This window comes from Neophocaena asiaeorientalis, unplaced genomic scaffold, assembly GCF_003031525.2.
Source record: "Neophocaena asiaeorientalis asiaeorientalis breed wild unplaced genomic scaffold, Neophocaena_asiaeorientalis_V1.1 scaffold288, whole genome shotgun sequence".
NCBI classification, from domain to species: domain Eukaryota; kingdom Metazoa; phylum Chordata; class Mammalia; order Artiodactyla; family Phocoenidae; genus Neophocaena; species Neophocaena asiaeorientalis.
In genome coordinates this window covers 2,692,822-2,718,313 of record NW_020175529.1, presented here as the reverse complement: position 1 = coordinate 2,718,313, position 25,492 = coordinate 2,692,822, and the positions used below count along the sequence as shown (strand labels likewise).

At 35.3% G+C, this 25,492-nt stretch overlaps 1 long non-coding RNA gene across 1 annotated transcript; it reads right to left on the bottom strand.

Moving 5' to 3' along the window:
- Window positions 1-1,906: 1,906 nt before the first annotated feature.
- LOC112415953 (uncharacterized) lies at window positions 1,907-25,272 on the bottom strand. The gene is made up of 4 exons (XR_003006398.1): window positions 25,109-25,272; window positions 22,620-22,722; window positions 2,597-2,695; window positions 1,907-2,051 (listed from the first exon to the last, which is right to left on the bottom strand). It is a non-coding gene; the product is annotated as an uncharacterized LOC112415953 (long non-coding RNA).
- Window positions 25,273-25,492: the final 220 nt, after the last annotated feature.

Here is a 25,492-nt window from a genome sequence, read left to right as displayed (position 1 = left end):
TAAATAAAAGGTAGTCTAAATCCTGAAAACAGGTAAAATATGAGACAGATGAGATAATAATTTTTAAAAAATGGCAGAGAAGACATCAGAGAGTGGAAGAAGAAAGATTGGAGAAACAGGAAGAGAGTCACAAGAAAATGTCTTCAGAGGGATAAGGTATGGTAAAAATTTAAAAAGGAAGGGAGGTTACAGGGAGTCAGCTGCCATCGGGAAAAAGAGCTAGAAGAGGGCCACAAGGAGATAACAGTGTAGGTTGATTGCTAGGCGTTGGTGATAAAACAGAGAGTCGTGTCAGACTGTGTGTGGCCATGGAAAATGCATAAGAGCATGAGCGGTAGAAAGAAAAAACAAAGAAGGAGCAATCTATGTGCATAATTGTTTCCTAAATTATAATGGTGATATTCTAAACTTGGTGGGGAAATACAAAGGCTTATTTAAGCTGGGGTGAGGAGATAGAGATAGAAGTTGAAAATGCAAAAAAAGAAAGATAATATATTAATAGAAATATTGGGATTAGAACAGAGGTAGGCCACATTGGAGTGGAGCGTGTTGTCTCTAAGGGATCACTGAAGCCGGAGCCCAGACATTGGATTCTCCTTTCAGCTCTGATGCTGTTCAGCCCTGAGAGCTATTCATGTCATCTCTCTGACCCTCTGCTTTTTCCTTCTAAAATGAATGTTTTGAACTAAATAATGAATAATTAATGTTGCTCTCAGCAGTAGAAGTGACACTTTTTCATTGAGATATCAGTTGCCGTTTGGGAGAGCAGTTATGAAGAAAGGGGCGATTATAAATGGAAATCGAGGGAGGATTGTTAAGAGAGTATAAAAATGATTGGCCTTAGTCAAGATGCTTTTATAATTTATTGAGCTTTTATATTTTCTAAGGGTACAGGTATTACTCATATTGTGAAAAAAGTCCAGCAAAGTGAACCAAAACATATATATTCCATTTCCATCTATATTACTGAGTGGGAAAACTCTTTGAAGGTGAATATATTAAATAAAATTCATCTCAGAGCAAGTTGAATATACCAGTGCTAGGAATATATATACATTTGGGAGTTTTCTTTTTGTTTTTTACAACCTTGGAAATTGTCTAGAATTTTTGCCAACCTCTCCTTCCTCTTTTTCAAGTTAAGGGTCCTCAGCTTTTTCTGTAAGGTGGAAATAGTAAAGATTCTAGGCTTGGGGGCCATAGGATTTCCATTGCAACTACACAATTCTGCCACTGAAGCATGAAAGCAGCAACAGAAAGTATAGAAATAAACGGGCATGCCTGCCTTCCAATTAATTTTGTGTACAAAATCATGTGAGGACTGAATTTGGTCTATAGGCTGGAGATGACCAATCTCTATATTGCTGGAATCTGTTAATTAAGAAGGCTGTAACTGTGCCATTGGCTCTAGTTCATTTCAGAGCTTTTTATATGTCACAAATATTCAATGTTTTAATATGTAGTAAGGAAAAACCCTAAAATGTGTTGTGTTCTATATTTTTCTGGATATTTAAACTTTACAGCATCCTTCTGAAGTACAGATTTTATTTTATTTTTTGGAAGGTTTTTAATCTGCAAAGCATTCTTTTTTTAAATTCTTATTGGAGTACATTTACAATGTTGTGTTAGTTTCTGCTGTACAGCAAAGTGAATTAGTTATCCATATACATATATCCACCATATTTTAGATTCTTTTCCCATATAGATCATTACAGAGTATTGAATAGAGTTCCCTGTGCTACACAGTAGGTCCTTATTAGTTATCTATTTTATATATAGTAGTGTGTATATGCCAATCCCAATCTCCCAGTTTATACCTCCCGCTTCCCTCCCCTCCACCACCTGTAACCGTAAGTTTGTTTTCTACATCTGAAGTACAGATTTTAAAAAACTTTATATCTGAAGAAATTACAGTTCAGTAAGGCTAAATAATCTGAGCAAGGCTACACAACCAATTGTCACAATCAGAATTTGAAAAACAAACAAACAAAATAAAACAATTTTTTCACTATATCATGCTTCATGCTGTAGACAATCTCTTTGTTGCTTCTTTTCTGGAATATTTAAAAGAATGAGTTAGACATTGGATACATGATTCTCTGAAATTCAGTTCTACCCAAGATTTTCCTTAAGTATATTACAAGGAAGTGGTGTTGAGTCTTGAAAGGGGAAATTGATTTATCTTCCAGCCAGGAAGATATGCTTAAAAGGATCATGCTAGTCAGTCCAGAATTTCACTCCATAAGCATTACTGACTTATAGGAAATGAAACTGTGGATGAGAGTGAAATCCAAGACAGTCTTTAGTTGCTTATGAAGGATGAAATTGGAGCTCCACAAACAGTTCTGTGTGAGATTTTAATGCTCTGTTGGTTTGGGTTATTTCTGCTTTCTCTCCTTATTTTTACCATTATTCATTTCCCAGAGACAGAGTAAAACAAGTTTCTTTGTTCTTCCCTCATTATACAACAGAAAGAAAAAAAATTGTACTGTTTTGAACTTTTGTCTTTGGATTTTATAAGTAGGGATAGCGCAAGATATAAAAGGAAAGATTCTTATTGTTCTTTCACTACTTAACAAAACGAAGCATCATAACTCACGTTGTCAACGATGTGACCATTTTTAGGCATCTTTCTCTCTTCTCTGTTTTCCTTTCTCCTGGGAGAACAAAGTCATCACACAGTTCACTACATGCTTTCCTTTGTCAAAGCAAAAGAAGATTATTAAGATCTCATCTGACCAGAGGCCCTCTCATTTGGGCCATCTGTCTTTTTGTGTTTTCTTGAGGGAATACAAAAAAAGGACGTTTTCCCCCTCTTTTCTCTCATTTAGTGTTTTATGAGATTGTGCGTTAAGCTGTATTTTAAGAATTTGAACAAGCAGAGACCCTGCCACTTTGAACAATTTTTCTTTTCCTTTTGCTCTTTCCATTTCACTTGGAGAAATCACACATATTTTTTTTTCCTCTAATAATATTAAGGGAAATGCTGTCTTAAGATTACTGCTCTCAAAGCCAAATTTGTTCTCCAATTATCATTCTTACTTCAAGGATGTGATCTTGGGATTGATATACACAGAAGCCTAACCTGCCAGGTGGACACTCACAAAAATTTAAATGACATACACCCATTTCTGAAATGGCCAATTGCACCTACATGAAGGTGAGATATTCTGCCTCTTTGATAATAAATGGGAAGAAAAAAGGGAGTGGGATTGGAAAAGGGGGTCCCACCTAACAAAAGAAAAATCTTAGTGTTTTAGCATATCTACATTGTTTAAAGTTCCCTCTTCTGAATTTAGCTGAGAGAGGTAGAAGGACAAGTATTTGTGATTATTATTTTAATAAGAAACAAAAGCAAATTGACTATTTTGTAGGAAATCCATCAATATTTATTATATGTAATAAAACAACACTTAATGATTTCTAGTCCATATGAAGTTATCACTGAAATAAGAGAAACAGAAGTGTCAGAACATGAAGCCAGCTTAATTGCCATCTTTTCAATTTGGAAACTGTACACCTCTGTCCCATTGTTTTACAGCACAGTTGTACTGGGTGATCATTATAATGACACTGAACTTAAATTATCTTTAAAAAAATTCTTACAATAAAAATAGTTGTTTTTTTTTTTTTTCCCTGACTATGAATTGAACCCGGGCCCCAGCAGTGAAAATGTCAAGCCCTAACCACTGGACCACCAGGGAATTCCCACAATAAGAATAGTTTTATGGATATTAATACTATGTTGGTATTAATAACTGGTTCACCTATATATTCAACAAGAAGTATGAGCCATCTACTATGTGCCAGGCACTGTTGTAGGCCCTGAGAATGTTGAGGTGTAAAGACAGACAGGTTTCTGCAACCATGGAGTTTATCGTTTATGCAAGAACACATCATTTTTTAACATTGCAAGTTTATTCTCATTTGGTGTTTATTCAACCTATGCTTATTGAGCTATACTTCAAGCACTACACTGTAAGGATACAACACAATGGTGAAAGAAACATAACTTGTAGAAAAATATCAAAAATATACACAAATAAATAGACATTTGGAATTTAAAGCTGGTGTTAATTTTAATAATTAAATATATAATTATTGAGTAACTACTATGTGCTAGTACTCTGGTAGGCTCTTGGAATATAATATAAAACAGGACAGATACGACTTCTATCCCAGGGAGATAGAATATAGACTTATAGTATGATGGGAGTAAGTACAAGTTTCTGTGGTAACTCAAATGAGCCTTCTTTAGGAGTCATGAAGTCTTCTTACTAGAAATGATTACATAGCTAGGAGCTAAAAATAATAGAAATCAGGCAAGAAGAGGAACTCAAACCTTTTAGCATGTTTCAAGATGATAACAAAAGCAAAGCCCTATAGGAAAGAAAGAACATAGCCACATTCATGGGGCCTGGTAAGAATTACTCAATATAGTTGGTGCTTAGATTTCAAGATGTTGTCTTATGCAATAAGGCCAGAAAGATTAGCAGAAGCCGTGTAAGTTTGTAAAGGCCTTTGTCAGCTATAATACACTGCTTGAACTTTATACTGAGGGCATTGGGAATTAAGAGAATTAATAAGACTGTAATATAGCATAGTGGTATCTCTTTGGGTGACTACCAACTCATACCAAGCTTTTTCCTTGAGAAGCACCAAATATATTGACTTAGGTCTTCACCAATCACTTCTAAGCTCCATTATCCTGCTCTTTTGGCTGTAACTGATTTATCCAGGTATAGACACCTGACCCCAATCAGTTCTTTTGAAACTGTTAATGGAGTAACACCCACAAAAACACAAACAAGCAAAAACAAACAAATGAACTGGTATATCATCAGATTTGTCATGTTGCCAGTATCACAAGAGAGAAAATCCCATAAATTTCTGCTTTTAAGATTTCTGGAGTTATCCTTATTGTTTTCCTTCCCAAATTTTCAGTTTGTCTTTTTGATTTAATGGGTTACCTAAGTGTTATACATTCTCTTGTTGATAAGCTATTTAGCAGCAGTTTCCATAGTTACCAAATAATTCTAATTACTACTAGGCATGCTCATGCCGAAATGTTATCTTTTCCAAGAAACCTTCCCCAACTCCTCATGTTTGAATTATCTTACTCCTTTTTGGTCACATTGAACCCCATGCTTATCTCTACCATAACACTCATTAAATAGTATTGTAATTAATTTTTTTTTTTTTTTTGCCGTATGCGGGCCTCTCACTGTTGTGGCCTCTCCCGTTGCGGAGCACAGGCTCCGGACGCGCAGGCTCAGCGGCCATGGCTCACGGGCCCAGCCGCTCTGCGGCATGTGGGATCTTCCCGGACCGGGGCACAAACCCTTGTCCCCTGCTTCGGCAGGCGGACTCTCAACCACTGCGCCACCAAGGAAGCCCTGTAATTAATTTCAATTCAACTTGCTTATAACCAATCCACACTCTGTCTTAGCTATGACTTTAACTTCCTTGTGGCCAGGTACAATTTCTTATTTATCTCTATATTCCTAGCACCTAGTAAAGAGTCTAACAGATAGTAGGAGCTTATTAAATGTTTGCCAAGTATTGGATAAATGAATATGGTTATTTGAAAAGGTATACCCAGTCAAGAAAAAATTTAGGTCATATCAGCAAAAACTTAAAATTTTCTATTCTGTGAACAATATTCTTGGGGCAAAAGAGAAACTGATGACTTGGTTATGACCTTGTATGTTCTTGCTCTTGCAATAAGATATGAGCAAATGGAATAAAGTTGACCCTTGAACAATGAAGGGATTAATATCTATATAACTCATAGTTGGCCCTCCATATCCACGGTTCCTCTTTATCTACAGATGCAACCAACCATGGACCATGTAGTACTATAGTATTTACTATTGAAAAATATCCACCTATAAGTGGACTAGTGCAGTTCAAACCCTTGTTGTTTGAGGGTCAACTGTAATTTAAATTTACTTCAAGTGTATAATGCAAGCAAGATAAAACTGTCTTTCTTCCCATGGAAGTTCTTATCCTTCTCTTTTCAGATTTCCTGTTATAATCTAGTTTCCTAGGTACTTCTGCTAACTGGGAAGCAATTTAAATAAGATTATTTCAGATCTTTTAAAAGTTTATCTATGTCATTCTTAATTAATGAAATGGAAACCTGACCTTTGTATCAGTCTGATGACCTTGGTTAATTTGACTCTGTCCCTAGGACATGATTCATTGTTAGTGTGCTAGTCGATGCAGAAAGAAATAAAAAATTGAGATTGAAGAACTGAGAACCATATCTTGGGGGACACCTAAGTCACTAAGGTTTTCCTACACCCTGAAGCCCTAGAAAAGGTCTGGTGAAACTATCCCTGATTATAACCTTTCCATATACTTATATGGAATATATTCCTTCAGAATGAATCACACTTGAAACATTAAGGGTACAAGATGTGTGATCCAGGCCAGGAGTGCTAATGGAGGTCATGAAGGGGGATTTTGCCTTTGAAGTGTAAGCTGGGAATTACTACCACTCATTCCAAACCAGATGACCAGTGAGTGGTTCCAGAAGGACTCCTGACCAATCTTTTTTTTTTTCTTTTTTTTTTGCGGTACGCAGGCCTCTCACTATTGTGGCCTCTCCCGTTGCAGAGCACAGGCTCCGGATGCGCAGGCTCAGCAGCCATGGCTCACAGGCCCAGGCTCTCCGCGGCATGTGGGAGCTTCCCGGACCGGGGCACGAACCTGCGTCCCCTGCATCGGCAGGTGGACTCTCAACCACTGCGCCACCAGGGAAGCCCCTGACCAATCATTATTAAAGGCCCTGTTTTTGCTTATTGTTCCTGGTGACATTTTGCCTTTAGTGCAAAATGGAGACTTCAAGAAGAAGCTGTTTTCATTACATTAAAAAAAAAATACCAAGAGGGTTAGAATACTGTTATCCAATTACCAGTCCCCCTTGCCACCTAAGACAGTCAGCAGTCAGCAGGAGAAAGTGATAATGGAAAGATAATGCCTATCCACACCACACTACCCCTCAAAAGAGCAAGATGCATATAAAACACATGTTCTTTCTGAGCTTGACTTTCATTTCCCTCTTATACTTGTCTTAGAATTTAGCAGATATTGGCAGCAACCATTTCAGAAGAGAAAGTAGTGACAAGTATAAGGATAACATTGAAAAAGGCTCCATGTTGGACTGAGAGTTTTTGTTCTAATATTTTATTAATTGCTCTTTCTCTGAATGATCATGGGCAATGACCTGCTTCATTCTGGCAGTCAAATGCAGTCCACTGCATTGGATATTTGAAATGACTTAAAGAAAAGGAATGATTTGAAACTGTTATGAAAAGAAAATAAGGACATTTCACATTATTAGAGTTCTAGGCAACAATGGAAATCAATACAAAGGAAGTTAGCAGGTCATTCTCACAGCCAGTAGGCTGGTAAGTACTTTATGGACATCATAGAAAGAATTCTCACAAAAGCTCCAAAAAGTGGGTGTTACTAGTTCCATTTTACAAATGTGAAAATGGAGGTCTAGAGAGTTTAATTAACTTGCCTAGGATAACTTTGTGACTAAGTGAAGGATCAGGGTTTGAAGCCATATATGGCTGCCCATGCACTTAATTCCAATGTCAGCTTCTGAACACACAAAAGGGAAAAGACGGAGGAAAGGGATAATTTTGAAAACATCAGATGAACAAAAGAATGTACTAGGACGATTACTTATGCTAAAGGATCTTTATAAGTATTATGCAGTGAAAAATTTCTTTAATCAAGTAAGTTTAAGAAATCCTGAATTAAAAAATAAATCAAGTTTCTTTGATATAGGATTTCTTGTATCCTTTAATATGAATTATACATTTCTGCAACTTTATAGTGGGTGTAACATTTTTCAAAATATGTGACTATGAAACAATTTTTTGAGAAGCATCTTACAAGGTTAGTTATCTATGAAATATAATACATTGTGAGATACTTATATATAGGAAGGAAGAATGATATCAAAGATTCTTTAGTATTTGTACTGAATGAGGGAGATCCACGTTAATTTCAGAAATCTAGAAAAATTATTGTCCTAGGGATTGGGTGAGAGGATAGAGAATAGAATAAATGTTGAATAATCTGTATTATTAACAGACCTCTTCTGAATTTACTTCTTTTTCTAGACACTGAAATAGAAAGAGGCATGAATCAGATGCTGTCTTTAGGGACATCACAATTTAACTCAACAGTTTGCAGTGTGAGGAATCACCTAAAAAGCTCTTCCAAGGCCCACATTCTGTCACTTATGGGGTGCCAAATTGATTTCATACATTAGCTCATTTAATTCTACAGTAGCTCCATGAAGTAGGTACTCACATTGTCTCTTTTTCACAGATGAGTAAACTAAGTAGACATGCGATTAATTTGCCCAAATTCTGTAAATCTAATGTGGTGGTACCAGATTTCAAACTGATTTTAAACAGTCTGACTCAGTATATATATATGGAGACGTCTATACATTTTTACAAAGCACCCAAGGAGATTTTCATGCTGATGACTCATAGACTACATGTTGAGAAATAGTATGCTTCTTCATACTGTATTCTATAAGCAAAATCATAATTTAATTCTATAACTTATAACAACTTCTGTAACTTTTAAATAAGGAGCTACTTAAACTTTACTATGAAAAATACTTAGGCAGTTCTTCTGTTTCAAATATAATGTTTGTACTTTCCGATTTGCTAGTGAATGTTAACCCATTCTCTGGCAGTCTCACTAATTAGTCTCACTAACCTTTGTCATACATATTGAAAATAAAACACAAAGAAATAGAATATGGATGGACACAAAAATCTACCACTCTTTTTTAATTGAAGTAAAAAATCTACCACTTCAACTGAAAATATTCAACATGATATTGTCCTACTAGCTGCTCAGTAGAGACAATTTAAATACAAATAGTTGACCTGCATATTATTTGCAAAGGAAAAGATGAGAAAAAATACCCAAGAAACCCTCAAGCTATCCCAATATTGTTATTAATCGTAAGGATCTATTCAATGTCACTGTGAATTATCAGTAAAGGACCCTGAAATGTGACTTACACAGTTAAAAGACCACTAGCATGCAATGTGACCTTGAACAAGTCACCTACCTTCTCTAGGTTCCCTTTTCTGATCATTCAAATGAAAAGCCAATAATTCAATTATAAAATTATATTCTATCAAGCATTTAATATGGATGCAATTGTGTGTTAAGTGCTTTATTTATATATGGTCTAATTTTTATTCCTTATTACAAAATCAGGTGATACAGTTCCTTTCTTCACTTTGCAGTAGATGTAAATGGGGCATAGGAGGGTAAATAATTTGGCAAGTGACCTGGGCAAGAAATGGTTAAGTTGGGCTTTAAACTCAGGCATTTCAGCTAAAAAATTTATTTTTCAGAAAGGATATTACAGGCATTACTTATATAAGAGGTTAATTCCCGCCCCCCCCGTTTAGCCATATAATTATTTGATATTAAAAGTGTTAAAATAAAAACACTATCTTAATGTTATAGAAGAGTTCATGTAACTTCTGATAATTGACCCACATATTTATAAGACATTTTAGACTGAGAAAATCTGGCTCAAGAGTTGCATAGAAAATCAGGAAGAAATTTTGCTTTGTATTTCATACATTTTGACAATTATAATGGTAGCAATAATAATGAGAATAATGATATTCTTCAGTTTGATTTGTTAACTACCTATTTCCTGCCTGTAACCTTACCAAAGAGAAACAGAAAATCCTAGAGAAGGACTTTCTTGTTCAAATATTAGAATTCTTTAATTTCTCTTTGACCTCTTTGAATCAGGTTTCTTATCTGGGAATCTGGCTCACGGGCCCAGCCACTCCGCGGCATGTGGGATCTTCCAGGACTGGGGCACGAACCTGTGTCCCCTGCATCGGCAGGCGGATCTCAACCATTGCACCACCAGGGAAGCCCCATCTTGTTTTTTTTGATATGCTCTAGGCTCAGGAAAAGAGCCAAATTTTCCAGTTATTATTTTACTCATTTAAGTTGCTTCTGATCCAGGGCAGAAGCGATTATATTTCCAGAGGATAGAGCACCATCCATGACATGATTGTGTAAATTCTCAGAGATGATGAGAGTTTCATATGCAGTCTTAGCTTATCATTGAATCACTGAGCTAGAATAAACTTTAGAGCTCAGACAGTCCAATATTATTATTTTATAAATAGCAGCATAAATAAAGAAGGAAGTAAGTTACGGATGGAAGGAGGGAAGAAGGAGAAAAGAAGGAAGGAAGGAAAGAAGGTGGAAGAGAAGGAAAAAGTATTTAAAAAATAAAATTGACTTATTTGCCAAGTACTGCATTATATCTGTCATATATGTTATCATAGTTAATGAATTCATGATTAATACTCAATAATTTGTACATAAAAAACAAGATTTCAAATACAACAGGAAACTTGCCATAGGCATGTTTTATGGGATAGTCTTGGATTAAAGTCTAAAATGTTTTTCATTACGTTCAACACTGTTAGCTTTCCTTCACATTGAAAGTTAAATAGTAAAAGATCTGCAATTTGAATTAGTGTTTCTTATTTTTTCCTGCTGTCTTTTCCATTATATCTTGCCATTTCTTTTCCATGACATGTACACCTATGATTCATCACGTGATTTCCAAAGTCATTGGATTATATGTCAATCAAAAAAGAACAAGAACACTAAGGGGAGAGAATAAGTTCCTTTGAAGCCAAGTTCACCCCAATTTTAGGGAAAGGGAAATGGAGACAGGTACATTTGTCAATATGATAGACCCCACCAGATTGAACATGTGACTGTCAATATAAAAATTATTATATTTTGGTGTGTGTAAGGGTTATAGAGTGACTCAGTTTATCTTAAATCAAAGAATTCATAAAAAGAGGTTTCATTTGTGTGATGCTTTATAGTCAACTGTTTTTAAAGTTGCAGCAATGTTCACAACTCTCTGAAGATTATGTAATTCTTAATAAAAAGAGGAGAAAATGAAACACTGAGAACTAGAAGTTCTTCTCTGTAGACTTAGTAAATGTCAGATTTGTGCTTGAAGCCAAGCACTCTCAATCTAGTGTGCTTTTAATACACATTGACAACTTGAAATCATTGACATTTGTAGAACCTTCCACCTAAGAGCAGAACATTCATTTCAGGTGCACTGGAGTCCTTCATCAAAATATATCACATTTGATTTCAGAGAATTCAAGTCACCTTCAATCTCTTTAATAACTTTTTATCTATTAATATTTATCTTTATGTAAATTAAAACTATTTATGTTCCACTATCAGTTTTTTCTCACAATTTAACTGTCTTTTTAGCATAGAAGTCTCCTTATGTTGTTCAGTAGCTGGTTGTCAAGTGTAGGTAGTCAATGAATGTACTAATATACAATATGAACTTTTAATTACAAACAAAGGCAGTCTTACACAACATCATGCACACATGGTTTGCTCACTGAGACTATGTTCCATAATTCATGTCTTCTTTCTTTTGCTACCTCTACACCCCCCTAAAAAAAAAAAATTTGAGAAGAAGTATAGGCTTACATAGCATGATATAGAAATTCACTTTGAGTAAAAATGTTGACTTACAACTATGTAGAAAACCTTCCTCCCTCAACCACCCAATCTCAGCATGGTTAACTATTGTTTATCTTTCAAGTCTCTTCAGCACCCCAGTCCCAAATAATTTCTCACTTTCTGCTGTGTGGTCCTAATGCCTGTTATGTATAAGTTGGATTACAGCATTTATCATACTAATTTTATTTACCTTTCTATAGTAAAGAGAATTGTCTTCCCTGGGTTTTCCAGGAGAGACTATGAAATTAGAATCCATCCAGAATTGATTATTAATCTTACCATGAGAGACTGCAAAAGGAGTAAGGAAAACAAAAACAGGACCAGGGGGAAGATTAGCCAGAATGCAATTTCAAGTAAAATCCCAAGGATGGTAGATTATTAAGGCATTTGCTTAACAGGAAAAAATGGTATTGTGAAGTAGGTGGGGTTTCATGCCTGTTCCCAGCCACCAAGGACTTCTTTGTCTATTCTTGTGCAACTGATGGAGACTTCCTCCATGCTCCTATTTTTCCCCCAGTTGTAAGCACCTCATCAAGGCCCATGGAAAAGGGATTGTGGTGAATGCAAATGACTCTTGTCTCTCTAAGCCCCACAGCTATTCCAAACTTACATACTATATCCACACTTTAAGAATTTACAAGTTTAGTTGATTTCTTATTATATGGTTGTAAGATGGTCATCTCTTTCTCCTATAAAAGAAAGTGTCAAACTGAACTGCCACAAATAAAAAATGCAGCATCAGAGATGAAGAATGCCCTGTTGGGCTCTTCACTAGTCCAGCCACAATTGAAGAAAGAATCAGTAAATATGAAGATAATTCAATAGAAAACATACAAACTGAGACATAAAGAGGGAAAATAAAAAGCAACAAATAAACACGAAAAATCCAAGAGTTTGAGGAAACATTAAAGGGCTTAACATTTGTGCAATTGAGGTCTCTGAGGAGAAGAAGAAGAGAGCAATACAGATAATGATTTAATGAGATCGTGGATGAAAATTTTCCAAAAATGAAGGAAATACCACAAACCACAGATCCAAAAGTCTCAAAGAATCCCAAGAGTGACAGAGGTGAAAAAAAAGTGAAAGTGCACTACTTTACTCTTTCTATATAATTTGAAGTCAGAATGTACCGTCTAAAGTTGAAGCATCAGAAAACAAAATTTAATTAAAAGATGATATCAAATAACAGATATAAAAATAGAGTACATATTAAAATTTTGATAAATATTCAATAAAAGAGTAAGAGAAATATATAAAGAAAAGTTAGAGGACACATAGGTTAAAAAGTACTTAAGACACATCAACTTCTAGTATATAGATTTTACATGAATCCTGATTTAACTATTCAAACTGTTAAATACAATAATTTGTGAAATAAATAAGCTCATGTATAATTAATGATATGTATGAATTATAATTTTAATGTGATAATAACACTTCGATTATGTACAAAGCAAAATAATTCTTATCTTTTAGATTGGTGTACTAAAATATTTAGGGAGAAGCTAACACAATGTCTGAAATTCATCCCAAAATAATCTGAGGTGGGTAAGAATTGGTTGGGGGAATAAAAACAACAAAACTGGCCATAGGCTGGTAATTCTTGAATCTAGGTGATGGAAATTATATATTTATGATTATTATATACACTATTATATATACTATTCTCTCAACTCTGTGGTGTATTAGGGATTTTCCATATTAAAGGGTTAAACTGTTGTCAAACAGAGACAAAGAAAATTAGTAGAGTAACTGAACTAAATGCTTCCTTTTTTTCATAGTAGTTCCTGATTAAAGTTCATAAATTACGCTATATGTATATGAACTTATTAATTACTATAAAAACTTGAAGAATGGAAAACAAATTATTATATAGGAGGTAAAAGACAGAACTGTATATTACTCTTTACATTCCTCTGTTCTGATTGGATGTTTTTTCCAATTTGCATAAAATGCAGTTTTACTCTAAAAATAGTTGTATAAGACAAAACAGTTGTTTAGCTTTTAAACAGGATCCATTTTGAAAAATATGACAAAATAATACCCCCTTTATATTTATTTTTTGAGATGTTTCTAATTTTTTTTTTTAAATGAAAACATTGATTATTTAAAAGCTACTCTTTGAAACTCACACATCTCCCAACACTCTGAGATTCTGATAACCTTTCCCCAGGGGAAAAGTGTGCTTTGACGCTTCAGAGTCCACTTTGAAAATCATGAATGCAAATCATAATGCAGTGCCATTGTGACATTTTCAAAATAAGGCCACAGTTTCTGAAAACTCTAGGAGAATAAAAAGTGATTAGGACTTTCAGTAAGGAGAAGTGGTAAGAAACTTTATTAAACATCCAATAGATTGAATATGTTCATGTAAATAATATCCATGAATTTAAAATAATTACCCATCACACGTGGTCATGAAACTATAAAATAGTATGCCTTCAGTATTAAACTACTTTCATATATAATAACTGACTGAAAAATCCTCAAGACGTTTGTAGTATCTACCCATTTATCTTAACAGAGAAGGCTTGTTTTATAAAAATATTTTGTCTGATTTATATTGCCAGTGATAATATATGCCAAGTGGTCTGGGAGTACAACCACACATTGACAGAAACTTGTTCCATTATTACTTTGAGTAGAATTATTTCTAGAAAAAATGCAATCAAGAAAACACTATTTCACTTGGAATCTGACAATGTATGTGTGGAAGAATGGTGAAAACAGGAAGAACCACTTCTACTCGTAAGAAGTTCCACTACTAAGTGGATAATTACATAAATACACATGTATTTTGGTTCTAATTTTTGCCATAGGAAAGAGAGGTCCCATGACATCCTAAAGGGTTACTGATGTAAATTTTCCTCTTTTGTGAGTTAAGTGAGTCTAGGCTGTGCTGAGTGAATCTCTCCCAGGGAAGCAGAACCTACCAAGTCATTGCATAACTCTACTTTGGTTAACACTAGCAACTGCCTCCATGAAGCAAATCTACTAGATAATTCTAGTTCCTCGTTTCACTTGATCTGTGAGTGATGTCCAAGACTACTGATTGCTCATTTTTTTCTTGAAACGCATCTTCTACCTTATCATAGAACACTCTTCGAGGGCCTCTCCTCCCTCATTGACTACTCCTTCACAGGCTCCATTCCTAAGATCATGTTTTGACCTGACACTGAAATCCTGAAGTTCCTCTCCTTAAAAGACTCCATCAATCTCCATGATTTTAAACACCACCTATGTGCCAATAACTCTAAAATACACAGTTTTTAGACTAGATATCTCTTTTGAGCTACATTTACAACAGCTTGCTTGACAAATCTACTTGGATATAGCTTAATTATTTCAAACTTTACATTTTTAAAACAGAAGTCATGATTTTCCCTTCAATATAGTTCTTGCCCAGGATTTTCATCTTAGGAAATGGCATCATCATTTAACCAATTGCTGAAGACTGTTGACCCAAGACAAATGGACTGCCAGATATTTCTCCAGCAAAGAAGAGTTTATTCAGGATCAGAAGAGAATTTCAATCCCAGGTCTGTAACCATGGTGAGCCTCAGGCAAGCCCCACACGGCAAGGGAAGGAGAACATTTTATACAGAGGAAAAGGAAGTTGAGAGGGCTATAGTAGACAGAGTTCGTGGCTTTTCATTGGCTGAGTCCTTGCCAGGAAAGAAGAGAATTATTTCTCCTTCCTGTTGGGTTTTGCTCTCTTCATAGGACATGATAGATCCCCGTCCAGTGTCTCAAACCTATTTAATCGAGGTTTCTGTTTATTAATCTTTTACAAGAAAAATCCTAGGGTATCCCTTCCTCTCCATCTCAATTAACACTATCCTAATGAAAGAGAACACTTTTCACCAATTAATTGATTTCCCACTTATCTCTTGTCCAGAACAAATTCATTCTTCACATAGCAGCCTATAACTTATTTTCAAAATGCAAGGCAATGCATATGATTCCCCTGCTTAAAGTTGTTTTCTGCAGTATGTAGAATAAAATCCAAAATCCTTTTCATAGTGTTTTGCTCATCTATCTCCAGCCTGTCTTCTAACCGTACGGAACCCTGTGTTTTTCTTAATAAACTGTAATCAGCACATTTTACCAGTTTCAACAGAGGAATAGGACATGGAGGCAGGGGATTCATTTCCTATTCTCGTAACCTTGATTTTTCTTTCCTCTTCTTTGACTTGAGTGACTCTACAATATTCATAAAGCAAACACTCTCCCCTATGGAGGTCTTTCCTGATCACTTTATCTAAAGTAGACCCACCTAGATCCTTTCATGTAAACATGTGTTATTTCATTGATAGAACATATCAAAATCTGACATTATTTCACATGTTTGATGATCATTTTTATATATTTCATGGTTGCTCCATCAAAAAGCAAGTTTTCCAAGCCAGTGTGACCTTGCTTTCTATTTCATTTATACCATGATGCTTGTTTCACTAGGCATTCAGGAAAATGTTTGTGGAGTACGTAAATGAATGAATATCCGAGTTACTCTTTGGTGGGCTGGCCATGTTTCTTTGTGAGGGAGAGAAGAAGCCAGAACACATGAGTTAAGGTTCTGGCCATTTGTGAGCTTCATAGATGAGTCTGTTACAGCCTCTGTGCTCAAGAAACATGGATAAAATATTTTGTTGATATCAGTTAATGGGAAAAATGACAACTTGTTTTCACTGGCTTCTTTATAATGGAAAATTCACATATGAGTGGTTATTCTTAAAAGAAAAAGAGAAAAGGGAGAAACAGAAGATAGTAGAGGTGTGAAGTTGCTGTTGCTGTGCTTAGGTAAGTTGTTGAATTAATCTATTCAGCTACATATTCATTTTCTAATTAACTGATATGAACAGTTCAAGTACTGCCTAGTAGTTTATTGCTGAAGGTCAAAATGTCTCAGTGGGTGTGCAATTCTAAAAATGGCTCTGCAGTTACAGTAGTTTTATTTATCCACAGGCACTGAAAGCATCAAGCAGCTTCTAATTGCTAACAGAGAAAGACCTAGACTTTCCCAGCCTGTTCTCCTTCCTGACCTACATTAGAACAGATATTGTCATTTCTGACAAGAAGAATGAGACCAACCACAAATAATATGTGAAAAAAGTAATTAATTTGTACACGTAAGAACCTATCAATCCTTTGCAGCAAAGAGTTCTCCTAGGAAGAATTTTCACAAAATTGCATTTTCCATTCAGGTCCCTTGATAATTGGTAAATGTGAAATGCAGTGCCCAAACTTTATAGAATCTTGTTCCCTCTCACATATGGCCTGTGATGTCCTAAAATTAGAATAACTGGTACAGGCAACAGTGACCTGACATGGGGCAAGTCTCACTTCCAGACAATTACTGTTAAAGGCATAACCTATTTAAACAAAGTAACAGGGAATTGCATATAACATAAGGAAGTAGGGGCATAGATTAGGTAGCATTTTAAAATTCTCTTGCAAATAGGTAATTAGCAGGTAAAAATAGCAAATAAGCTTGCTCCAACTGTCTCCAACTAGAGAGAAAGTTATTATTGGAATTTAGATGGATCTAATATTTGCCTGCATAAAGCCAGGTAAGTGAAGCAGAAATTGTGAAGTTCAGGTAGAAAGATCATGAAGAAAATATTTACTTTTTTGTTAACTTGAATAATATAAAGTTCCACTGATGCAAATGTCATTTTGTAGAGCAGTTCTGTGTAACAAAGAAGTCACAAAACATATACATTTAACTCCTTTGTTAGCATATGGAAATTTTCTAAAATTTAGTTTTTTCCCTTTATTTGCTTATGTTTTAGGATCTCTTCTAAGAACTCTTCTATTCCTATAGGAACATAAACATGTCCATAAGTTCACTTTAATCTTTTATTAAATATTGATTATATACAAATAATATTTTCATCATGCGTGTTCAAATAATAGAGTCTAAAGTTAATAACTTTATTCTCCTCCAGAATATTACAGGGACTGAAGAACATTTAATTCTTTAATGTAATTCAGTTTTCTTTCTCTTCTTTTCAATTCTTGTTTAGATTTTAGTATCTTATTTTAATCCATTGTGTGGATTGATTGTGTCCCCCAAAAGATATGTTTAAATTCTAAACCTCTGTACCTGAGACTGCGACTTCATTTGGAAATCGGGTCTTTGCTGATGTAATCAAGTTACAGTGAGGTCATACTGCAGTAAGGTGGGACCTAAATCAAATATGACTGGTATCTTTACAAGAAGAGAAGAGATACAGAGACACACAATGAGAATGCCATGGGGCAATGGAGCAGTGACTAGAGTGACGTGTCTATAAGACAAGGAATGCCAAGATTTGCCAGCAACACCAGAAGCTAAGAGAAAGGCATGGAACAGATTATCTTCTAGAGCCTTCAGAGAGAGCTCTCAACTTCCTACCTCTCAAAGTGCTAAAGAAGAAATTTCTGTTGTATACAGCAACCCGGTTTGTGGTACTTTATTACAGCAGCTCAAGGAAACTAATACACCTCTCAAATGTGAGAATACTATTGCTTTGTTCAAGAAATGTTTGTTTATATGTACCCACATATAAACATGTCTTTATTTGTCTTCATTCTTTTTTCTTCTTTTGTAAAATATATGTTTAATTTCTTTATACATATATACTCAGATAATACATAATACTCCCTCAGTGTATCATGTGATCAGATATATGCCTCCCCCCTGTTTTCACTTGGTTACTCCTTATCTTCTTCCTCTTCCTCCCCCCACATTAACTTTCCCCCCATACTCAGCCCCCCAAGGTAGCCCATGTAACTACTATATAATCTGCTATGGTCACTGGGTATACAGTTTCAGGCTCACAGTTATTCTCTCTTAGCACAACGCACAAAATGATGTTGTCCTCTAAGTACCATTTTAGCTATTGGAAAGTCAGCTCTCAGTCTCATCATGGTGCCTCTGTAGGCTATTTATCTTTACTCTCAATATAATTTTCAAAATTATTTTAGCTTTTATTTTGAGCAGATTGACAATGACATGTCGAAGTTCAGGTTTATTTTCACTTAATGCTCTTAAGAATTGATTATATTTCCTAAATCTGAGGATTATTCTCTTTAAGTATAGGAAAATTATCAGCTGTTATCTTTTTGAATATTGTCACTTCTCTTTCTTATGCATCTAAACATGTTACATCTTCTCAGTCATTCACATTGCTTATCTTCTCTTTAACATATTTAACTTCTTTTTTTCCTTCCGTGATTCTATCTGCAAAATTTATATAATTCCATTTACATGTTAATTGATCCTTTTTCTTGACTCCTTAGATATTTGCATTGTCTCTTAAGTGTTCATACTTTAATTATTTTATTTATTTATCTAAAACTATATATAATTAATTAACTTTTATTTTGACTTATAACCCCTATATCTGTACTTTTTGGCAATCTGACATTTCTGTCTCTTCTGTAAGTTCTTGCTCATGATTATTTCTTTTATTATTGGTTGTGTGATATATATATATATATATTTTTTTTTTTTTTAATTGTGATTTTATTTCTTCTGGAACATTATCTATGAGATTCCTGTAAGGCTTGACTGAAAGAAGCATTTCTCTGGAGAGTACTTGCATTTGCTTCTGCCTGGTGCCTGAAGATACTTATACGGGATCACTTAAAAATAAATTCTCAGCTTGAAAGTTTCAGCTCACTAGCTGCAAATCCAGATGAGGACCAGTTTGTGAGTATGAATTCTCAGGAGGGATTTCTTTTTCTTTCCATCCAATGCCAAAATCCCAACAGACAAGTTTCTTTGTTATTTTTTCCCTATAGTAAATGTATTTCTCTTTTACTTTATTCCACTAGTGGAAGTGCAATTGAGCACAATAGGCCTTGGAAACTTTTTATTATTATTACTAAATTTGAATGTACGTATACCCTTTGGTCTAACAATTTTTCTTCTCTGTATATATTCAACAAAAATGTGTGCATAGGTACAACAAAAATGTACAAAAATATTCATGGTCACATTAGCTTTACAGAGCAACCAGATGTAGCCTAAATGCCCATCAATAATAGCATAAATAAATAAATAGTGCTATAGTTAGAATACAGAATATTATACAGAAAATAGGTGGAGTATAGTACTGCTGCTGCAGGTAGAAACATAACAGAACAAAACTGGCCAGACACAGAATGTTATGTGATTCCATTTATATAAAGTTTTAAAGAGGTTAAACTAATCTAAAATGTTGGGTGTCAAGAGGATGATAGATTCCAGGAAAAGGATGGGATAAAGACAGGGAGAAGTTACTGAGAGTGGTCTCTGACAACAGACACAGGTTACAAAGGTGTATTTACTTGTTATTATTCTTTGAATACTATGACGGTTAATTTTATGTATCATGGCTATGGAGGTTGGGGGGGTGCAGATTCTGGGTGTATCTGCGAGGGTGTTTCCGTATAAGATTAGCACTTGTATCAGTGGACTCAATAATGTCAGTGGGCATCATCCAACCCCTTGAGAGTCTGAATAAAACAATGGGTAGAGGAAGGAGGAATTTATCCTGTTTTGCTTCCTGCATACCTCCTTGGGCTCATCTCACACTCTCCATCCTTTTGATTGGTGAACTGGGGTTTACACCTTATAGGCTCCCCTGGTTCTCAGGCCTTCAGACTTAGACTGATTATACTACTGGTTTTCCTAGATCTCCAGTTTGCAGACATTAGATCATGAGACTTCTCAGCCTCCATAATCATGTCAGCCAATTCTTTGTGATAAATATATCATCTATCTATCATCTACCTACCTATCTATCTATCTATCATCTATCTATCTATCTCCTACTATTTCTGTTTCTCTGAAGAATATGGACTAATACAGATATATATTTATGATTTATGCACTTTATGTCTGTAAAATGCTTAACTAAGAAAAAAGAAAGAGAAAGTATGTATTGAATTATACATCCAACTTCCTTATATCCTTTCACTGACCCACTGTGCACTTAGGATATAAAGTATAATTCTCATCAAGGTGTACCTAGCCACACAAGGTCAACTGCCTACCTTCCTTTCCAACTAATAGATCATCTCTATCCCTTGCTCAATCTAACTCAAACACATCGATATTTTGTTTCTTTCATATAGCAATGTGTTTCCCATGTTAAGGCATTTCCATGTGTTAGTCCTTCTTTCTGGCATTATCTTCCCCATACTTGCAATATTTTTGCTTCTTACTCAACCTTTAACTCTCTGATGAATGTCACTTTTAACAGGACACTTTAATGGATCCCCAATCTAAATTATAGGCCACCTCCTCTGCAATTTTGTTTTATAGATCCTATTATTTTCCTTTATAGCTCTTACTGTGATATATAATTTGTGTAGTTATTTGAATGATTTCTGTCTTCCTCTGCTTTACTATAAGCTTCATAATAGTGGAGTCCATTTTTATTTTATTCTCCATTGTATACGGTGTTATGATCCTAGCCCATACCTCGTTCAGAGTAAATACACTCTTTGTTGAGTGAATTATTGTGGCCTCTCCTGTTGTGGAACACAGGCTCCGGACGCACAGGCTCAGCGGCCATGGCTCACGGGCCCAGCTGTTCTGCGGCATGTGAGATCTTCCCGGACCAGGGCACGAACCCGTGTCCCCTGCATCAGCAGGCAGACTCTCAACCACTGCGCCACCTGGGAAGCCCAAGGATTGCTCCATTTTTATTGTAATAAAAATTAAAGAGGGAATAGGAAGTGGAAATTAATCTTGCACCACTCATTTTATCACTATTGTTTTAAGGAATTATGAGATTCATCACCAGGGATCACTATTTCTTAGCTTTATTATCTACAGGAAATATACTATGAGGCCAGAGTTAGAATAGTACTAGAAATATTTTAAATAGATTATATTGGGGCAGTGCTGAATTGAAAAAGAAAAGTTTAGCATCTAACAGTTATTTATAAAAGCAATTTCTCTAAGACAAGAGTATTATTGCTTTCTTGGATTATCCATCCATAGTCATGGAATCATGGATAATCTTGACTGAGGAAGAGATTAAAATTGAACATGAAATTCACTAAGAAATGAGAATTTTATAAATCTTAAGTCTGAAAAGTTTATTTTCATCATGTAATCAATTTCACCTCAGATCTCAGGCCAAAAATATATAATTCCCAGACAGTATTACATAAAAAAGAAACAAATATATATATATATAATCCTGTACAATGTTGTATCAGTTATCTATTGCTTAGTAGCAAACTTTCCCAAATGTAGTTATTTAAGTAATAACCATTTATCTTGTTCATGATTTTGTTGATCAATAATTTAGCCTGATCTCATTTGAGTCATTCTTCTGGTCTCAGTGGTATTTCTTATGTGCCTGCTGAAAATTGTGAATTTGCAATCTGCTTCTCGGTGTAAGCTACCTATAGAATGGAACACTCTCACATGTTGTCTCTCATACTCCAGCAGGCTACTCCATGCTTTTACTCCTGGTGGAGGTGGAAGGGGGAAAGAGAGAGACAGAGAGAGGGAGAGAGAAAGAGAAGAAAAAGAGGGAGGAGAAGGGGGAAAAGGAAGATAATTTGCTTTCAAGGATCTTAAAGACAAAGATCAGAATTTGTTTAGCATGTCTTTTATTCCATTTTTCAAAAAACTCACAAGTCCAGCACAGATTTCAGAAGTGAGAAAATAAATTTCACTTGTTGAAGGAAGAAGCTGCAAAATCATGTTGTTTGTATACAAGAGGTCATTAACTGGGCCACCATTGTAACCAATCTAACACAAATATTAATCAACCAACAAGTATTTACTGAATGTATATGTTATATGTTTTATTACCATAAGATATAAGGGATACAGAAGTACGAAATATTACCTCCTTACAAATTTTTTAAATTTAACCAATTTAGTTAATAATAATATAACATTATGATTTTCAATCTCTTTTTGCCCAATTTAATTAAGAAATATGACATCATTTCATTTGTTAAAAACAAAAAAGGGGGTATACTGTACGAGACTCTCAATGAAAGAAGAGAGGTGTTAAAGTAAGAACATTCCTTACCAAGCCATGTAGATATTTTAGAAGGTAAAGCTGGTGCTCTCAAAAGCTGTAAAAATTTCATCTGGGTGAGAAGACAGCCCTTGAGGAAGCATTCACTGGCCAACTGTATCACAAACACAGGAAATCAAAAGAGTAATGAAAACCTTAGGGTGGAGTAATGAGGAGAGAATGGAGAAGAAAGATTGCACATATAATTGCCTCAGTAATACAGAGTTGATAATTCTGAGAAGTATCTCCCTCCCACAATATTTTCACATGAAATTTTGATTCCAAAAAAGACAAAATGATCATAATACACCAGCATCAATTTTTGGGTAAGAGAACAGATCCACTTGGGTATTGGTAATCAAGACATATTGGCTATTCACCACTTTGAGCATCAATATATCAAAAGAAACAAAAATTTACATAGAAATTTTACACACATCAATTATCTACTTGTATGAGGCTGGATTTTTTTCACATATGCCAACCAAAACAACATATTGCAAACAATTGTATGCAGAAGCAGATATGAGGACATGGATGCCTTCTATTAAGCAAGATGCTAATGAAATTTGTAAAAGATAATTTAATGCCACTCTTTCCCATTTTTTTAAAAAAAAATCTAGTTAATTTTCACAAAAGTTGTTTTATGGTAGCATGCAATTGCTCTATTATTATTTTACATGAATTAATGCATAATTACTTTAAAATAGTTGTATTTATAATACAATAAATTTCAATCCATATAACCCACATAAAACCAACTTAATTGGCAAGCTTAGGAATTTTCAAAATTGTAAAGAAGTTATGAGACCAAAATTTTAGGAACTTGAGATATAGACAAAGTACTTTAACAAAATGAGAAATAGGTTATTGCTGGGTGTATTCACTGCATAAATAAGGGACTTCAGGAAGACTGAAAGCTATAACATTGCCTTATCCTGAAGGAGAGCAAGAAATAAAACTTTAACAGTGTAGCTATCTATTTAAGCAATAGAGTATCAAAAAGTTATTTTATCACTGTTTTTTCCTTTCATTTTCTATGATTTTCCAAAGAGTTGATATGAACAAACACACAAAACCATGAAAGGGACAGATGTTTTCTGAAGATAGTAAAAAGCTCAGTACACCTTTGGAGAAAAACAGAAAACAAAGAAACAGAAGAGCAAAACACAAGCCAATGTTGAAAGATCTGGTGTTTATGAGATTGGTCTTTCTTCTGCACTGGAGGTCTTCAGAGTATGGTATGAAGAAAATAGAGTGGTAAGGTTTGAATTTATAATAAGAATTTGTTGGCAGTGTAGAAGAGTCAACTGGACTATCAGGTGGGAGGCTTCTATAATAATCTTTGTGACATGAAGAGGGTCTTTACTAATCAGGGAGTGTGATAATAGAAAACGTGGATTAAAGGTATATAAAGAATTTGATGTGATATGTGTGCTTACCTAACTAGGAAAGAAAGAAACATTTGGAACAAATGATGCTACCTTCCCGTAGAAGATATGCAAAATTTATATTGCAGTTTTGAAAAGATAATTAACCTATCTGATAAACAACTAAAATGTATTATGTGGTAACAAAACTTAATTACACACTCCAAGTGCTGTGGCTCAAAAGAGATTACAGTTAGATTAGTCAGGACATGAATGAGGAAAGACAGGTGGGAATAAGAATGGGCTTTTGTAGTTCACCAAATAGGAGCTGTTGGTGTGAGAGTAGAAGTGAAAGGTGGTTAAGTTGGAGGTGTTATGGTGAAGGACTGAAAACTAGGTGGGAGTTAAAAAACTTCCTGGAACCACTGAGGAGCTAGCTAGGAAATTACAGGACACAATATAGGTATGATAAATGAATGAATAAAGTCTGTAACATGAGTGAACGATAGTTAGGAAAGGATTAATCTGGATAGTGGTGTATTTAGCAAATGAGAAACCATTCATCAAATGTCTATGTTTGGATACTTTAAAGCAAATGTAGAGGTAAACTCAACAATTTGAACCTTATAGAAAATTAATAAACTTACCTTATTGCTTATAATTATAAAAGCCAGCTTGTCACTCCCGCTTGTGAGAGCACCAGAATCACAACTAAAAGCTGAAAAATCATCAAAAGGAAGACCCAGGAACTCACAAAAAAGACACCCCACATCCAAAGAAAAAGGAGAAGCCACAATGAGATGGTAGGAGGGGTGAAATCACAATAAAATCAAATCCCATAACTGCTAGGTGGATGACGCACAAACTGGAGAACAATTATACCACAAAAGTCCACCCACTGGAGTGAAGGTTATGAGCCACACATTAGGCTTCTCAGCCTTGGGGTAAAGCAATGAGAGGAGGAATTTCCAGAGAATCAGACTTTGAAGACTAGAGGGATTTGATTGCAGGACTTCAACAGGACTGGTGGAAACAGAGACTCCACTCTTGGAGGACACACACAAAGTAGTGTGCACATCAGGACCCAGGGGGGAGGAGCGGTGACCCCATAGGAGACTGAACCAGACCCACCTGCTAGTGTTGGAGGGTCTCTGACAGAGGCGGAGTGGCTGTGGCTCACCATAGGGACAAGGACACTGGCAGTAGCAGTTCTGGGAAGTACTCCTTGTCATGACCCCTTCCAGAGTCCACCATTATCCCCACCAAAGAGGCTGTAGCCTCCAGTGCTTGGTGGCTTCAGGCCAAACAACCAACAGGGAGGAAACTAAGCCCCACCCATCAGCAGACAAGCAGATTAATGTTTTACTGAGCTCTGCCCACCAGGGCAACACCCAGCTCTACCCACCACCAGCTCCTCCCATCAGGAAGCTTGCACAACCCTCTTAAATTGCCTCATCCACCAGAGAGCAGACAGCAGAAGCAAGAAGAACAACAATCCTTCAGCCTTTGGAAAGA